Here is a 17,326-nt window from a genome sequence, read left to right as displayed (position 1 = left end):
TAGACACGCATTAAAGTATTTTTAAAATACGTGGTGATGCACCAACTTGTGAGACAAACTAGTGTCATGAAACTCATATAGGTCTTTTTCCTTGAGATATGCTCTCTTTTTCCAGTAGATGGTAAAACATCAAATCAAAATGGTTTTGCACCAAAAATAATCAAATCAAATCAAAACAGTGCATCTCTGTTCCCTAAAAAGATAAAGAATTTCTTTTTCATTTGGTTGTTAGCCTGCACGAAACATTTAGCGAATCATAGTTATAGGAGTATCTGAGTCGATATTCTTACAAATAAGACTTTAATATAAGATGCAAATAATTGTGATATTGAAGCTAAATATATAGAACTGAAAGCAAAGTGCTAATTAATTAGTCAATACGCAAAATCGACTGTCAGCACTATTTCACATTACGTGCCCATCTTTCTAAAGTAGAAGGCGGGGTTTTCAAGCGAAGTACTTCACAATGTCCTTTAAATTTTTGGTACGTTGGATAAACATAAATAATCCCGGATAAATATTTAATATTGTCTTATTCCTTGTTTAGTTATTAATCCTCGGGTAAGTTATACCAGAATTAGAATAATACGGGATAAGTTATCTCTGTCAGATGGTGAAATAATAGTACTGGAATTATTAGTTAGCCTCGAATAAAAACAATGAAAACAAAAACAATACCGCTGAGGTCCCTTAAACCCTTTCTCTACCAAATAAGGTGGAGGGCATTTTGTAAACAAACAACTTCACTTAGAAATTATGCAATGCATAATATTTACTCACCCGGTCCCAATTTATATCATATACTTTCCTTTTTAGTCTGTTCTAAAAAAATGATAGATTCCTATATTTAGAAATAATTTAAATAAAACTTCTCATTTTACCTTTAATGAAATGATTTAGTCACACAAATATATTTGGTTTGTTTTAGACCACAAGTTTCAAATCAACCTCTGTTTCTTAAACTTCGTGTCTCGTCAAACTATATCACATAAATTGAGACGGAGGTAGTATAATACAACAAACCAAGCAGTTAATAAAAATAATACCATGATAACTAATCTCAGCATAATGGGAAATTCCCAGTATAACTAATCCGGCATAACTGATCCCAGCATACTTGTCTTCAAACCAAATGACCCCTAACTGAGGAATAGAATGCGTGTGTATATATAAGTACGTATATTAGAAGTGTTTTCAAACATGAAGTAAATCAATGGAGGCAATATTGTACACCAACGTAGGGATGCTGGCCATGGCCACCAGCTCAAGACCTCCACCTACTCCTTATTCCTCTTTCAGCCCACCAAAGCCAATATCAAAAGTTTGCAGCCTCTCTATTAATGCTGGCATGAAAACTGGACCATTACCACTTAATCAATCTCCTAATCTTTCCACTGATCTTTCATCTAACCCCATTAGGCGTTCAGGAAATTACGAGCTTACCATGTGGGATTTTCAATATATTCAGTCCACACACAATGATTATGCGGTACATTTATTTGTTTCAATAATATGCACAATAATCTGCATGCATATATATATATATATATATATATATATATATATATATATATATATATATATATAGACACATAATATAGTAATTTTGCTATTCGATCATCTGTATAATATAGGTGAATATGTTCGAGTTGATCATGTGTAAATGTGTTTTTTTCTCACCTTTGGTATAGGGAGAGAAGTATATGAAGCGGTTTAACGAACTTAAGATGGAAACAAAGAAGTTGATGGTTGAAGAATCAGAAGAACTAGAAAAGTTAGAGCTGATAGATAATTTACAAAGGCTTGGAGTGAGTTACCACTTCAAGGATGAAATTATGAAAATTTTGAGGACCATACACCAAAAAGCAGCCACGGGAGATTCATTATATTCTACAGCTTTGAAATTTAGGCTCTTGAGACAACATGGTTTTCATATTTCTCAAGGTGCTAACTGTATACGGTAAAAGTCGGATATATGTTAGGCCGGTAAGATCGGTGGCCGAGGGAAGAAAGAAACCAACACGGGTATGAAGACTTACTTTCTGGATCGGGGGAGTGCTCGAACCGAGGAAGGGGAAGAACATCGTTTGGTCCGATTTTCCCATAGCCGAGTTGATCATGGCCGTTCTTCCGTTTGATCGTTGCTGTTAGTTTGTTTGATCGTGGCCGATGGTCCGGGAGATCCGTTACGCGATTGCCACGCGTCGATAACGTCCTGCCATGGTTAACTGCCAATCGTACCGGTGTCAGACCATACGATCAACCTAATCCAACCTAATCCATTTCAGAGTTTTTCTTTATTTTTTAGAAACACTTGTTGTATGAAGCCCACGGGGCAATACTATAAATAGGGGTCATTGCCCCACTTTTAAAGGGTTGGCTTCCTCATACCAAGAACTTTTTTGTAATAGCAAGATATATAAAATTTCTCTCTCTAACATCTGATTTTGGCCCGGATCATCGTGTTCATCTTTTAAACCTGCTTGATCAAACAATATTCATATATTACTTGATACAAAATCTATAGTAAACCACTGATTATCAGTTGCTTCTTCATAGCATATTCATATATTTCTTTCGTCTATCAAATAGATTAAGGCACAACCACATATCCTATACCTCACTCATAAATTCAATTGATTATCCAAATTCGGGGTAAACAGTTTGGCACCCATCGTGGGGCTAGGATAATAGTGGTCTTTGATCTTGGTCTCTACCTTACCCGTCAAAATCGAAAACATCTTCTGTTCGTCTCTGAAAGAACGGACCAAATGGCTAACAGTGGGCAATCTGGTCACGTCAACAACAACGAGATCGTGGCCGAAAATGAAGGCAGCGGGCCACGAGGATTACCGAACCCCGCTGACCCTAACCCCGTTAATTCGAGGGAGGGCCTCAACCATCAAAACACCGTGGACCAGGAGAATGCCGCCCGGCCGGCCACTGACCCTTTAAATACTCACAATTCAATTACTTTGTCCCGGACACAGGGCCGGAAAGAACCGGATACCCCGAATGATAATATTGACTTACGTTTAATTTTTGAAATGTTGCAGGAACAGAGAGCGGCGATTTCCGAACAGGGAATCGCAATAGCCCAGTTGCAAAACGGAAGAGATAAAATGACCCCGGAGAAGGCGAAGGGTGTTGCTGAACCCGGAAGAGATGAGGCACGGATGGTTGAAAGTAATGGGTCCGGAGCTAGTTCATCCACCGAGGTTCTGAGAATGTTCGAAACGTTGGCGAAGCGGGTAGACTCGATCGAAAAAAGGGTGGAAACATACAACTCTCGGGTGGATCAAATCCCGGGGGCTCCGCCTATTTTGAAAGGGCCAAATTCAAAGAGGTACATCCAAAGGCCCTTTCCTCCGAGTGCGGCTCCGAAATTGAACCCGAAGAGGTTCAAAATGCCGGATATCCAAAAATATGACGACACAACGGACCCTCACGAACACGTGACCTCATACGTCTGCGCTATAAAAGGCAATGATATGGAGGAAGATGAAATCGAATCCGTGTTGCTGAAAAAGTTCGGGGAAACTCTGTCAAAAGGAGCATTGACTTGGTACGACCATCTGCCCAAGCATTCAATCACTTCTTTCGAAATGCTCGCCGATGCGTTCGTAAAAGCGCACACCGGAGCCAAAAAGGTGCAGGCTTGGAAGGCGGATATTTTCCGTATAGCCCAAAGAGAAGATGAGTTACTGCGTGAATTTGTCAACCGGTTCCAAAGGGAACAAATGGAGCTCCCCCCGATTCCGGAGGAATGGGCTGCACAAGCTTTCACAAAGGAGCTCAATGTTCGGAGCTCAACGGCTTCGTTCAAATTAAAGGAAAGCTTGCTGGAATACGAGGCAGTGACATGGGCAGATGTCCATAACCGATACGAGTCGAAGATCCGGGTGGAGGATGACCAACTCGAGCTTTCCTCGGGGCCAGTAAACATGAACAAAAGTTTTGAGAGACTAAGGAAAAATTATGAACCAGAGGCGAGGTCATCGAGGGAAAGGTATCGGCCATATTCCCATTCGGAGAAACCAAGCTTCAAGTCGGAGAAATCCAGGGTTGGCCCGAGCTATTTCTCCGGTCAGGGTGATAAACGGGTCGAGCGCCCGTCGAACAGTCGAGGTCTCTCATTCAGGAGTGATGCCGGAAGCTCTGTCGGCAACAAAGATTCGCCGAGGATATCGTAGTACAACTTCAACGTCAACACCTTGGACCTCGTATCTGCCATTGGCCGTATTCCGGATGTAAGATGGCCGAGACCTCTAAGGTCGGATCCGGGCCTGCGGGACCCGAACATGATGTGTGAATATCATGGAACCCATGGATACAAAACTGAGGATTGTCGCCAGTTAAGAGAGGAGGTAGCCCGGTTACTGAAGAATGGCCATCTCCGTGAATTGTTGAGTGAAAGAGCCAAAGGTCACTACAAGGAAAGGGAGACCCATAAGAGGGTCGATCCAGTATAACCCCAGCATATAATCAACATGATAATTGGGGGCACCGATACCCCACAAGGGCCGGTGATGAAACGAACCAAGGTCTCTGCTGTGCGTGAAAAGCGCGGCCGGGATTACATACCCGAGGGTTCCATCTCTTTCAGCAGCAAGGACGTAGAAGGCATCTTTAAAACTCAAATTAAACGTATTTTGATTGACCAAGGTAGCTCGGCCAACATCATCCGGTGGAGAGTGGTCGAACAGCTAAGGCTACTCGATCAGATTGTACCGGTAGCCCGGGTACTCAGCGGGTTCAACATGGCCAGCGAAACCACAAATGGGGAGATCTCATTGTCGGTAAACATCGATGGCACTATCCAGCAAACGGTGTTCTATGTAATCGAAAGAGATATGAAGTATAATGCATTACTGGGTAGACCTTGGATACATAGCATGAGGGCCGTGCCGTCGACATTGCATCAGCTCCTAAATTCCCGACTTCGGAGGGTATAAAAACCATCTGAGGTGAACAACCCTCTGCAAGGGAGATGTTTGCGGTCGAGGAAGCGACACCTCATCCCAAAAAATCGGATCAAAGAGAAAAAGGTTCAACCGGGGAAAAGGGCACCAAATAGCAATCAAAGCAGTCGGGGTCAGATTCGGGGTATGTAGAAGATGATTTTGGTGTACCTAGATCATTCGTCATGCCGGATGACTCGGATGCAACCAAGTCAACAGTAGAGGAGCTGGAGCAGATCATCTTGTTCGAATATTTACCGGACAGAAAGGTATACCTGGGCACGGGGTTAACCTCGGAGCTCAGGAACAAGTTAATTGAATTTCTTCGAGCTAAAGTCGATTGCTTTGCATGGTCCCACATAGATATGACAGGTATACCACCGGAAGTAACAACTCACAAACTCAGTTTGGACGAGAGGTTTCCCCCGGTAAAGCAGAAGAGAAGGCCCATGGCAGAAGCAAAACACGCCTTCGTAAAAGACGAGGTAACAAAGCTTTTGAACATAGGCTCTATCCGGGAGGTAAAGTACCCGGACTGGCTAGCTAACGTAGTAGTGGTGCCGAAAAAAGGTAATAAATTTCGAATGTATGTTGATTACAAGGATCTAAACAAAGCAAGCCCGAAGGATTCATTTCCGTTGCCTCACATCGATAGAATGATCGATGCGACGGCCGGACATGAGATGTTAAGTTTTCTCGATGCCTACTCCGGGTATAACCAAATTCGGATACACCTGGAGGATCAAGAGAAAACATCCTTTATTACCCAATATGAGATTTACTGTTATAATGTCATGCCTTTTGGGCTGAAAAATGCCGGTGCAACTTACCAACGCCTAGTTAATGGAATGCTCGAAGAACAAATAGGGAAAACAATAGAAGTTTATATTGACGACATGGTTGTTAAGTCCCTAGAAACAGAGGACCATTTAAAGCATTTGCAGGAAACCTTCGATGTACTCCACAAATATAACATGAAGCTCAACCCGGAAAAATGTGCCTTCGGCGTCCGGTCCGGTAAATTTTTGGGTTTCATGGTGTCAAACCGGAGGATTGAAATCAACCCGGACAAGGTCAAGGCCATCGAGGACATCGAGGTAGTGAATAACGTCAATGGAGTGCAGAGGCTCACCGGAAGGATAGCGGCGTTGAGTCGCTTCATATCGAGGTCCTCGGATAAGAGTCATCGTTTCTTCTCCTTACTGAGGAAGAAGAACGATTTCGTCTGGACACTGGAGTGTCAAAGAGCTTTACAAGAATTAAAGTGATACTTGTCCAGCCCACTGCTGTTACACACACCAAAAGCGGACGAGCAGCTTTTTCTCTACCTTGCTGTCTCCGAGGTATCGGTAAGTGGCGTTTTGGTCCGAGAGGAATCAGGTACGCAATTCCCTATTTATTATGTAAGTAGAACTCTGGGGGATGCGGAGACCCATTATCCCCACTTGAAAAAATTGGCATTGGCATTGGCATTGGTAAGTGCTTCTAGAAAACTCAAGCCCTACTTTCAATGTCATCCGATATGTGTAGTGACTACTTACCCCCTAAAAAACATCATGCATAAACCGGAATTATCGGGTAGACTAACTAAGTGGGCCGTAGAAATTAGCGGATATGATATCGAATACAAACCCAGAACGACCATCAATTCCTAGATCTTGGCCGATTTTGTGGCGGATTTCACCCCGGCTATGGTCCCCGATGTTGAGAAAGAACTTCTGCTAACCTCGGGGGAAGCCTCGGGTATTTGGTCACTACACACGGACGGAGCCTCAAACCTCAAAGGTTCCGGGCTAGGAATCGTCCTTAGAACCCTGGCCGGGGATGTCGTTCGACAATCCATTAGAACTGTTAAATTGACTAACAATGAAGCCGAGTATGAGGCTATGATTGCAGGTCTGGAATTATCCCGGAGTATGGGGGCCGAAATAATTGAAGCAAAGTGCGACTCGCTTTTGGTCGTTAACTAGGTGAATGGCGTCTTCGAGGTCAAAGATGAATGGATGCTAAGGTATTTGGAGAAGACCCAAGTGATACTATGCCAGTTTAAAGAATGGACCATGCAGCATATACCGAGGGAGCAGAACAGCGAAGCCGATGCATTGGCCAATTTGGGATCCTCGCTCGAGGGGGGAGAAATTAACCCCGGTACTACGGTGCGCTTAATTAATACGGCGATAGAGAACAGGTATGCCGAAATAAACATAGCTGGTTTAACTTGGGATTGGCGCAACAAGTACGTCGATTACTTAAGAGATGGAAAGCTCCCGAGTGACCCAAAAGAATCCCGGTCGCTAAGGACAAAAGCTACGCGTTTCTGCTTGGTAGATGGCCAATTATATCGACAATCTTTCTTCAGACCCCTGGCCAAGTGTTTGGGTCCCGGAGAAACGGAGTATGTTTTAAGAGAAGTCCACGAGGGGACTTGCGGCAACCACTCCGGTTCAGAGGCCTTGGTCCGAAAAATTATAAGAGCTGGTTACTACTGGAACCGGATGGAGGAGGATTCGAAAAATTTTGTCCGGAAATCTGACGGGTGTCATAGACATGCTCCAATGATTCATCAGCCCGGGGAGTTGCTGCATTCGGTGGTGTCACCTTGGCCTTTCATGAAGTGGGGAATGGACATTGTCGGGTCCATTACCATGGGCACCAGGTAAAGCCCGTTTTATATTGTTTATGAATGATTATTTCTCCAAATGGGTTGAAGCGCAGGCCTTTGAAAAAATCAGAGAGAAGGAAGTCATTGACTTCATATGGGATCACATCATCTGTCGTTTCGGCATCCCGGCCGAAATAACTTGTGATAATGGACCTCAGTTCGTGGGCGGCAAAGTCAGTGATTTTCTCGAAGGGTTGAAGATCAAGAAAATTGTATCAACCCCATACCACCCGTGTGCGAACGGACAGGCCGAATCCACGAATAAAACAATAATCCAAAATTTGAGGAAAAGACTCGAAGCATCAAAGCATCACTGGAGGGAAATATTACCGGAGGTATTGTGGGCTTACAGAACCACATCGAAATCTAGCACGGGGGAAACTCTTTTCTCGTTGGTCTATGGGGCCGAAGCCCTTATTCTCGTAGAAGTTGGTGAACCGACTCTCCAGTTCAGCTATACCACCGAGGAGTCAAACGAGGAGGCCATGGCCGTAAAACTCGACCTCACGGATAAACTTTGCAAAAACGCGTTGGTCCGTATTGCAGCCCAGAAACAGAAAATGGAAAGGTACTACAATCGGAGAGCCAATTTTCGGCATTTCCAAGGTGCGGACTTGGTGCTTCGAAAAGTCACCTTGAACACTAAGAATCCTAATGAAGGAAACCTGGGTCCAAACTAGGAAGGACCGTACAAGATAACCGAGATAACGGGTAAAGGATCGTACCAGTTGGAGTCCATGGACGGGCAACGGTTGCGCAATAACTGGAATGTGGCTCATCTGAAAAGATACTACTGCTAAGGTATGGACTCCCCGTGTTTTTCTATTTAACCTTTCTTTTTTGCAGGAAGTCGAATACCTGATAAAGTCAGAATCTAGGCCTGAAAACACGTGTTGCGCTCTTTTCCTTAGTACGGTTTTGTCCCAAAATGGGTTTTCCGACAAGGTTTTTAATGAGGCAACAAGTACAACGTGTTACTCGACGAAGACGAAGACGAAGACAAACGCCAGGAAACTCGGGGTCACACCCTACGAGTAAGGACTTAATAGCACTCACCCGATTTTGCAGCTCGGATAAGCGCTAGGGGACTATCATACCCACTTCGAAGTTTACCCCGGTTAGCGGAAACCGGAGGCCGCCCTCAACAAAACAAAACCGAACCTTTAATATTAGGTTTCGATGTAAGGACCAAACGATCAGAATGAATCGTGTCCACGCAATATTTGCTACGACAAAACCAAGAACCGGACCTTCTGCATTAGGTTCCGATGTAAGGACCAAACGATCAGAATGAATCGTGTCCATTTAGTATTTGCTACGGCAAAGGCAGAAGGAAAAAATTCATTCTCATGTATATAAATACTTGCAATGCAAAAATTATCGAAAGTTTGGATAACGATATCTCGTATGTCTTCCTGTTAAAACACTTTACCCCGATGATAACCGCCGTATTTCGGCACTACTTCATTCATATACCCTATACCGGGCACTACGGTCGAAATTTGACAAAGGCAACAAGGTCATAGCGAACCGAGCCAAAATCGTTAACCCCACAAACGGGGACTTTTACATCAAAATTTAGCTAAGGCTGAGACTCAGGTGTCCAAAAAATATCGACCCTAAAAAATAGCCGAAAAATACCGGCCCTAAAAACGCCCGTCGTGATTCGGAGACGACTGAATTCACAAAGCATAAGATAAGTCCCATGGGCAAACACTCCATAAAATTCCCGGACAAAATGTACTGGATGAAGAGAAAAGCCGATATTCAGGTACAGTCAGAAATAATGACTCCTTAAAACGGACCGACAATTCGGGCGGAAGTCATAACAAACATTCAAACAAAGTAAAGAATCAAGGAAAATACATGTTCTATTTATACAAAGGATTTTACATCGGAGACTCCTACAAAGGAAAAAAATAAAAGGCTAAGTAAAGCCCCTAATCTATCCGGTATGGCTGGATCCGGAGGGTTCAGACACTGTCCGCTCGGAGTAGTCGGAGTCAGCCCCGAGGGCACCCTTAGCCTCTTTCTCAACTCTTTTAGCCTCGAGTATTAGGGCCGGAAGATCTGCAATGCCATGCTCGGCTTGCTCAAGAGTGATCCTTCGAGACTTCCACTTTTCATACTCAGCAGCAATAGTAGCATGAGCCTCGGCGACCTTCACGCTCTTTAGAGCTTCTTCCAAATCGGCCTCGACCTGGGCTAACTTTGTCGCCAGAACATCCCGAGCCTCTCCGAAGACATTTTGCATTTGGGTAGCCGACTCGAGCTCAGCCTTGAGAGTGTCATTAGCATCAACCGTCTCTTCGAGCTCAGTTTTTAGATCAGCACATACCTGGGCCCTCTTCTCCGCTTTCTCCTCAAACACCCTCATACGCTCTTTATACCGGGCACTTTCAGATTCGAGCAGCCGATGCCTCTCGGCCATGCTCGTAGCTTCGGACTTAACAGAGTCCAGCTCTTTCCGGAGTTGAGAGATGATGGTTTCGAGCTCACCAAGCTTTGAAGAAAGACGAGTGTTATCTCGGATAAGGCCGATCTTGTCCGCTTCGAGACTCCGGTTATATTCGCCCATCTCGGTCAGCTCACCCTTTAATCGACGGTTTTCAGCCTTTGTTGCATCGAGCTCGGGTTGGAGGTTGGAAAGAGTAACTGCTCGGTTCAGCTCGTCCTCCTTCACCCGCAGAAGGTGCGGAAATTTCTCCGTCTCTCGGCCTTGGGCATCCAGTTGGCCCTTAAGATCGTCCACCTCTTGCTGAGCACGGACAAAGGCTTCATTGACAAGCACTACACTCTGCAAATGAAGTCAAAAACTTGAACAAACGAGGCTAAAATTCTCAGTGAAATTATACAAGGATAGCTGATAAACTTACCCGGTTGCCCGCTTGCATACCCTCGTTAATGAAACACTGCCAAAGGACCCCGTTTATCTTTCTCTTGTCCGAGTCCGAGACAAGGGGCCTCAGATAGCTTGCCACACCTACCGGGCGAGAAAGAAAGCTGCAATCCTCGGGAAAGGTGATCGTAGCCGATCTTGTCCTCCTCGGCTCCACACTTAGGGCCGGAAAGGTGCGCACCAAGCTGTCCCTGGCCCCAGACTCTGTGGTCCGACTAGCCGCCCTCGTGGCCCGAGGGTTCGGGAGATGTCCGAATCCAGCAGCTTTGCCGGTAGCGAGAGGAGTGTCCGAGAACATGTCATCAAACTCATCCGGTCTTGAGGCCGGAGTTGGAGAACTCGGAGGGACTTCAACAGCTTCGGCAAAGGCAGGTATCTCCGAAGTAGCGGCAGTTTCGTAGTGGGGCAGCAGATCAACATCCGTGGGGGTTTCGGTCTCGGGGACCGGCTCCGGCAGCAGGTGCCTCCCCGGATCTTCTTGTCCTTTGCAGAGGGTTTTCTTCGGAAGAAGCATCACCTGAAATATCAACGAATTCAATCGACCTTAAAGGAGTTGGGTAATGAATTTCTTCCCCACCTATGCGTAATGCCAGAGCCGAAGGTCCTTCCCCGATTGAAGGAAGTGGTGACACGGTGATATCCTCCTCAGGAATGGGAGCCACGGAAGGGTCCTCGCTGATCCTCCGAACCAGGAGCTCGGGCTCTGCTTCGTCCCTTAAAGTCCTAATGACGCTCCTCGCCCTTTTCTTCGGTTTCTGCCCTTTGTCCGAGTGCCTTTTTCTCTTGGCGGCGGCAGCAAAGATATGAGAGGCACCTGCTGAATCGAACTCAAGTGCTGACATTGCTGGTTCTGCTGCTGACTCTGGCCTTGGATCCACCGAGCCCTTAGGTAAACCTGAAAATCGAAGATGTTACAGAAGGGTAGAAGATGCAATGAATACGGATATAAGCCGAGTATTACCGTGGTTCTGGGTGACCCATCGGCCACGTGACAGGTGTCCCCACGTCCAATCGTCGTGGACATATTGGCTGAGGAGAGCAGTAACCCATTTGTTAAGATACCGGACGAGCGAAGGAATCCAGCCCACGGCTAACATAAATAAGAATAGTAGTGAGAAGGTGGATGAACTAAAGTTCGACAAAACACACAAGCAATTATTAAAAGAGTTCAGACTTACGATTATTATTCCATCTTTCCGGAAAAGGCATGCAGTTGTCCGGGATAATGTCCGAGGTTCGCACCCGGACATATCGCTCCAACCAGCCCCTGTCTCTATCTTCGTCCATTTTTGAGAAAAATGGATTCCGGCTACGCTTTGCAAGTTTTATTACGCCACCCCGAAACAACCTCGGGGAGTATAAGCGTATCAAGTGGGCCAGCGTGAACTCCTTCCCGGTATTATTAGCCAACAGCCGGAGGCAGGCCACGGCCCTCCAAACAATCGGACCAATTTGTGCCAAGGTTACGTTATAGGTCCGGCACATGTCTAAGATGACCGGATCGACCGAGGGGTCGAGCTTGAGAGTGAAAGGGTAAGTATAAACGTATAGGAAACCTTCCCGATGGTCAGTGACTGATTCGCTTGGCCCGGGGGCAAAAACTTGAACTGAACGGGTGTCCCACCCGCAATCAGCCCAGACTAAGTCGAGTTTTCCCTCGGTAATGGATGAGGGATATCGTCGCACATCAAACCCTCTGGATACCGGAGAAGGTTTTTCAACCTCAAAATATTTGTTGAAATTAGGTTTGGCTGGTATAATGTTCGAGGCAGTGGGCTTGGAGGTGATTTTTGCCTTAGGTAGTGAAGTTGGCTCGGGTCCTTGAGACGAAACCGAGGGAATATCATGGGAAGTGGTTTCGGTGTTGGCAGACATTTGAAAGTATGTAAAAGAGAGATTGGGTGGTTTCGAAAAGGAAGTTAAAAGGTGAAGGGAACAGTCAGAATTCAAAAATGGTCAAGAACAAGAGGAAGAAGCAACAGCACACTCAACAAAAAATGGTTAGATGAAGGAGTTGGCAAAGCTATTTCCGTTCGCGTAATGTCAATAATGAATCAACGAGAAATATGGAATGAAAAGTGAAATGACGAACTGAAGCAGTAAGAAATGAAGTGGAGAATTGAAGGTATAAGAAGTGAAGGATTGGAGATAGAGATTGAGGGGATCGTAAAATGAAAAAATGAAGTGTTGGAAGACGTTATAGACGTGGGGATCCAGGCGGTTACGGTTCCCGGCCAACCGGGGGCCGCCACGTGTCCCACAATTAATGAGGAATGACTTGAAGCGACGTGCGTTGCGGCGGTTGTCAGAGCGGACCATCCGGGATATGACACGTGGCCGATGGCAGAGGGACGTGACGCAACTGTTCCCGCCAAAATGAAAAGATAACAACGGACAAATGGAGTCACCGGTTTCTTGATTCATCCACTTCCCGTTACTCCGATAAAACTTCGGTCCGGAAAGTGTGAGGACTATCTGTATACGGTAAAAGTCGGATATATGTTAGGCCGGTAAGACCGGTGGTCGAGGGAAGAAAGAAATCAACACGGGTATGAAGACTTACTTTCTGGATCAAGGGAGTGCTCGAACCAAGGAAGGGGAAGAACATCGTTTGGTCCGATTTTCCCATAGCAGAGTTGATCATGGCCGTTCTTCCATTTGATCGTGGCCGTTAGTCCGTTTGTTCGTGGCCGTTGGTCCGGGAGATCCGTTACGCGATTGCCACGCGTCGATAACGTCCTGCCATGGTTAACTGCCAATCGTACGGGTGTTAGACCATACGATCAACCTAATCCATTTTAGAGTTTTTTTTTTTTTTTTTAATTTTTTAGAAACACTTGTTGTATGAAGCCCATGGGACAATACTATAAATAGGGGTCATTGCCCCACTTTTAAAGGTTTGGCTTCCTCATACCAAGAACTTTTTTTTAATAGCAAGATATATAAAATTTCTCTCTCTAACATCTGATTTTCGCCCGGATCGTCGTGTTCATCTTTTAAACTTGCTTGATCAAACAATATTCATATATTACTAGATACAAAATCTATATTAAACCACTGATTATCAGTTGCTTCTTCATAGCATATTCATATATTTCTTTCCTCTATCTAATAGATTAAGGCACAACCACATATCCTATACCTCACTCATAAATTCAATTGATTATCCAAAGTCGGGGTAAACACTAACCTGTTTTTGCCAAACTATATAATTTCAATTCCTTCTTCTCTTATGCAGGTTGTTCTGATATTTGGTACTCCCTCCGTCTCAATTTATGTGATATTTTTCGCTTCTCAAAAGTCAATTTGATAAATCTTCAAAACTAAATTGAATTAAATCAACTCAATATTTAAAATTAAAATTTAGATATTCAAAAACTATACGAAAAGTACTATAAGTTGCAATTTTTCTTATGTCAATATGGTAAAAAGAATACTCTGTATTTTAAAATATTGATCATAATTCACATAGTTTGAATTTCGAGAAACAAAAAGATTCACATAAATTGAAAGAGATGTAGTTTTTATGTTTTGACCAATAATATTATATTCTAATCTCGTGTTTTTAGATATCCTGAACAACTTCAAGGATGAGCTGGGTAACTTCAAGCAAAGTCTTTGTAAAGATATAAAAGGACCCAAAACTTTTTTAACCCAAAAAATAACTTTTGGAATCAAACTAACCCTTTAAAAAAAAAAAGAACCAAACTAGGCTTCACGCATAGAATCTGTGCGTGAAAGGATCAAACTGTAACTTTTTGAGTTTGGTCCTTTCACGCACAAATTCTGTGCGTGAAAGAGGGAGGGTACTTTTTTTTTTCCTTTTTTTAAGCTATCAAAATCACGTTTTTTTCATACTTTGGGCAACGATTAGTCATGTTTCAAAACTCCGAAATATCAATATTTTATATAGAACTTAATATTTTTTTTGCGTGCAATAACGTCGGCTCATTACATCAAGTATACCTAAACGTTTGGATCGTTGTTTTAGGGGTTGTAGAGTGCCCCGAAGTAAGTTTTGTTTGCTTGGAAACTTGTCATCTATAGATCTAAGTGTCATATTTTATAGGGTTTTAATTCAAGTGTTTTGAAATAAAAATATTATATTAAAAAATAATTCATCCAATATGAGAGGTTCAATCAAGGTATGATATATCTCATTCAATGCTCCCACCAAGGTTTGATCCCATGTTGTTGGCATAAACAAGAAGTAAGTAAAAAAGAGAGGCTAAACCACCAAGCCAAATTGGTGAGAGCAATAAAGTAGACACTTTTTATTTTTTGTAATATTCACTAATGCTATCTAACTCGTTTTCATAAATTGAATTTCGAACCTCGAAATTGACATTCAAAACGTCATTACCACGGGCATCTCGAAATAGATTTTTTATCATTAGATTTTTACTAAAGAAGAATGAAAATTTTGCACAAATTTGGGGCAAAATTCAAATTGAATGGGATAACGGGCGTTTTTTGGAAAATCGGCTCGGCCAAACTGCGGCAGTTTATCCGCGTAGATCTAGAAAAAACACCCCAGATAAAAAAAAAATTGCATCAATCGGACATCTGAGTGCAAAGTTATGACCATTTAAAGTTTCGACAATTTACAATTAGTTTTTTACCTATGCTTCCATCCTTATTTTAATTTATGTGAGTGAGAGGCATATGTATACTTGATGTAATGAGCCGATATTATTGTACGCTAAAAAATATATTAAGTTCTATATAAAATATTTATATTCCGACGTTTTGAAACGTGACTAATCTTCGGTCAAAGTACGAAAAAAAACTTAAAGATAACAAGTTTCTAAACTTACTTCAAGGCACTTTACAACCCCTAAAACGACGATCTAAACATATATGTATACTTGATGTAATGAGCCGACATTATTTTACGCTAAAAAAATATGAAGTTCTATATAAAATATTTATATTCTGGTGTTTTGAAACGTGACTAATCTTCGGTCAAAGTACCGAAAAAAGCTTAATTTTGAGTTTGATTTCCAAAGAACAAAGATGACAAGTTTCCAAACAAACAAAACTTACTTCGGGGCACTCTACAACCCCTAAAACGACGATCCAAACGTTTAGGTATATTTGATGTAATGAGCCGACGTTATTGTATGCAAAAAAAATATATTAAGTTCTATATAAAATATTGATATTTCGGGGTTTTGAAACATGACTAATCTTTGCCCAAACTATAAAAAAACGTGATTTTAATAGCTTAAAAAAAGAAAATAAAAAAAGAAAAAAGAAAGTACCCTCCCTCTTTCGCGCACAGGATCTGTGCGTGAAAAGACCAAACTCAAAAAGTTACAGTTTGGTCCTATCACGTACAGATTCTGTTCGTAGCCTGATTTGATTCTTTTTTTTTTTTTAAAGGGTTAATTTGGTTCCAAAAATTATTTTTTGGATTAAAAAAATTTCGGGCTCGATATAAAAGGGTTGTTACAGTTATATGAAGCTTCATTTCTCTCTACTGAAGCTGAAACCTTTCTGGAGTCTGCCAATACATTCGCAATGTCACATCTAGAGAATTATTTGCGTGATAATCAATATGGCGAAGACAATTTGACAGTCTTATAAGTGGGCCATGCGTTGGAACTTCCTTTGCATTTGCTGATGTTGAGAGTAGAGTCAAGGTGGTATATTAACATTTATGAGAGAATGCCAAATGCTAATCCTCTTCTGCTTGAGCTTGCTAAGTTGGATTACAACATTGTGCAAGCAACACACCAAGAAGATTTAAAAAATCTATCAAGATGAGATATCCATTAGAGTTTAACTTTTATGCACCGAAAATACTATATAAGACTTTTTACATTATATGAGTGTCTATATTAGGTCATTGAAAGATAATTTCACGTAACCTTCTACAATACTAAATTACATTAATTACTATGTAAGAATTTCATTATATTGTTTGTGTATATAAGTTAATTCGGGGAGTGTATAGTATATGGGGTCAATAGGTTTACTACATATCAATAGGGGTGGAGATACAATACTATTTGCTTGATTACCTTATATTTGTATTACAATTTAGAAAGTTAGTTAAATGATATAGATATTTAATTGCTAGTTAAATGATATAGATATTTAATTGCGAACTCAGTAACTAGAACAAGTTATGGATTCAGTGACAAGTTCAGAACCCATAAACTTTATAGAGTTTTTGGAAATAAAAACATTTCTACTTTTTTTTGGTTAAATTACATCCAACAGTTGAATGTGCATCTTATTCCTTCGAGCAAAAAGTTACAAGATGATGCACCATTGGGTTCAATGGAACTCCTACAAAAGTAGTCCAAAACATGTAAAAATTATTATATTCTCATGTAAAATTAATTTTCACGTAAAGGTGGTGGAAGAGCTCATGCCTTGCAGAAAAATTACCATTTACAAGGGATCGAATTGTTGAAGCTATCGTATGGGTAGCGGGGATGATGTTTGAGCTTCAAAAGAACCAATACTGCCGAATAATACTACACCAAATATAGTTGTGTTATCGACAATTTTCGATATTAAATTTTTTAATCGCTTATGTAATGAAAAATCTTACCCGAAGGTACGTTCATGTATACAAACAAGTTCAATGAAATTAAGTCTATAAATTTGAAATACACTGGGTCAACTTCCTCCTTCAAAATAAGTTATATGCACTGACAAAATAAGAAAATTATATTATAGATCAGTGCTACTTTACATATAACTAGCATGTTGTTTATTTTTTTTTTTTTTTTTTTTTTTTTTTTTTGAAGTAATCAATTTCACTTATTATAGGCAGTTATATGTAGTTGC

At 42.1% G+C, this 17,326-nt stretch overlaps 1 pseudogene; it reads left to right on the top strand.

Annotated features, from left to right (window-relative positions):
* Positions 1 to 1,214: 1,214 nt before the first annotated feature.
* Positions 1,215 to 17,025, top strand: LOC132613066 ((-)-camphene/tricyclene synthase, chloroplastic-like; annotated as a pseudogene).
* Positions 17,026 to 17,326: the final 301 nt, after the last annotated feature.

This window comes from Lycium barbarum, chromosome 10 (genome assembly GCF_019175385.1).
Source record: "Lycium barbarum isolate Lr01 chromosome 10, ASM1917538v2, whole genome shotgun sequence".
Classification (NCBI taxonomy): Eukaryota; Viridiplantae; Streptophyta; class Magnoliopsida; order Solanales; family Solanaceae; genus Lycium; species Lycium barbarum.
This window is presented reverse-complemented; position numbering and strand designations above follow the sequence as displayed.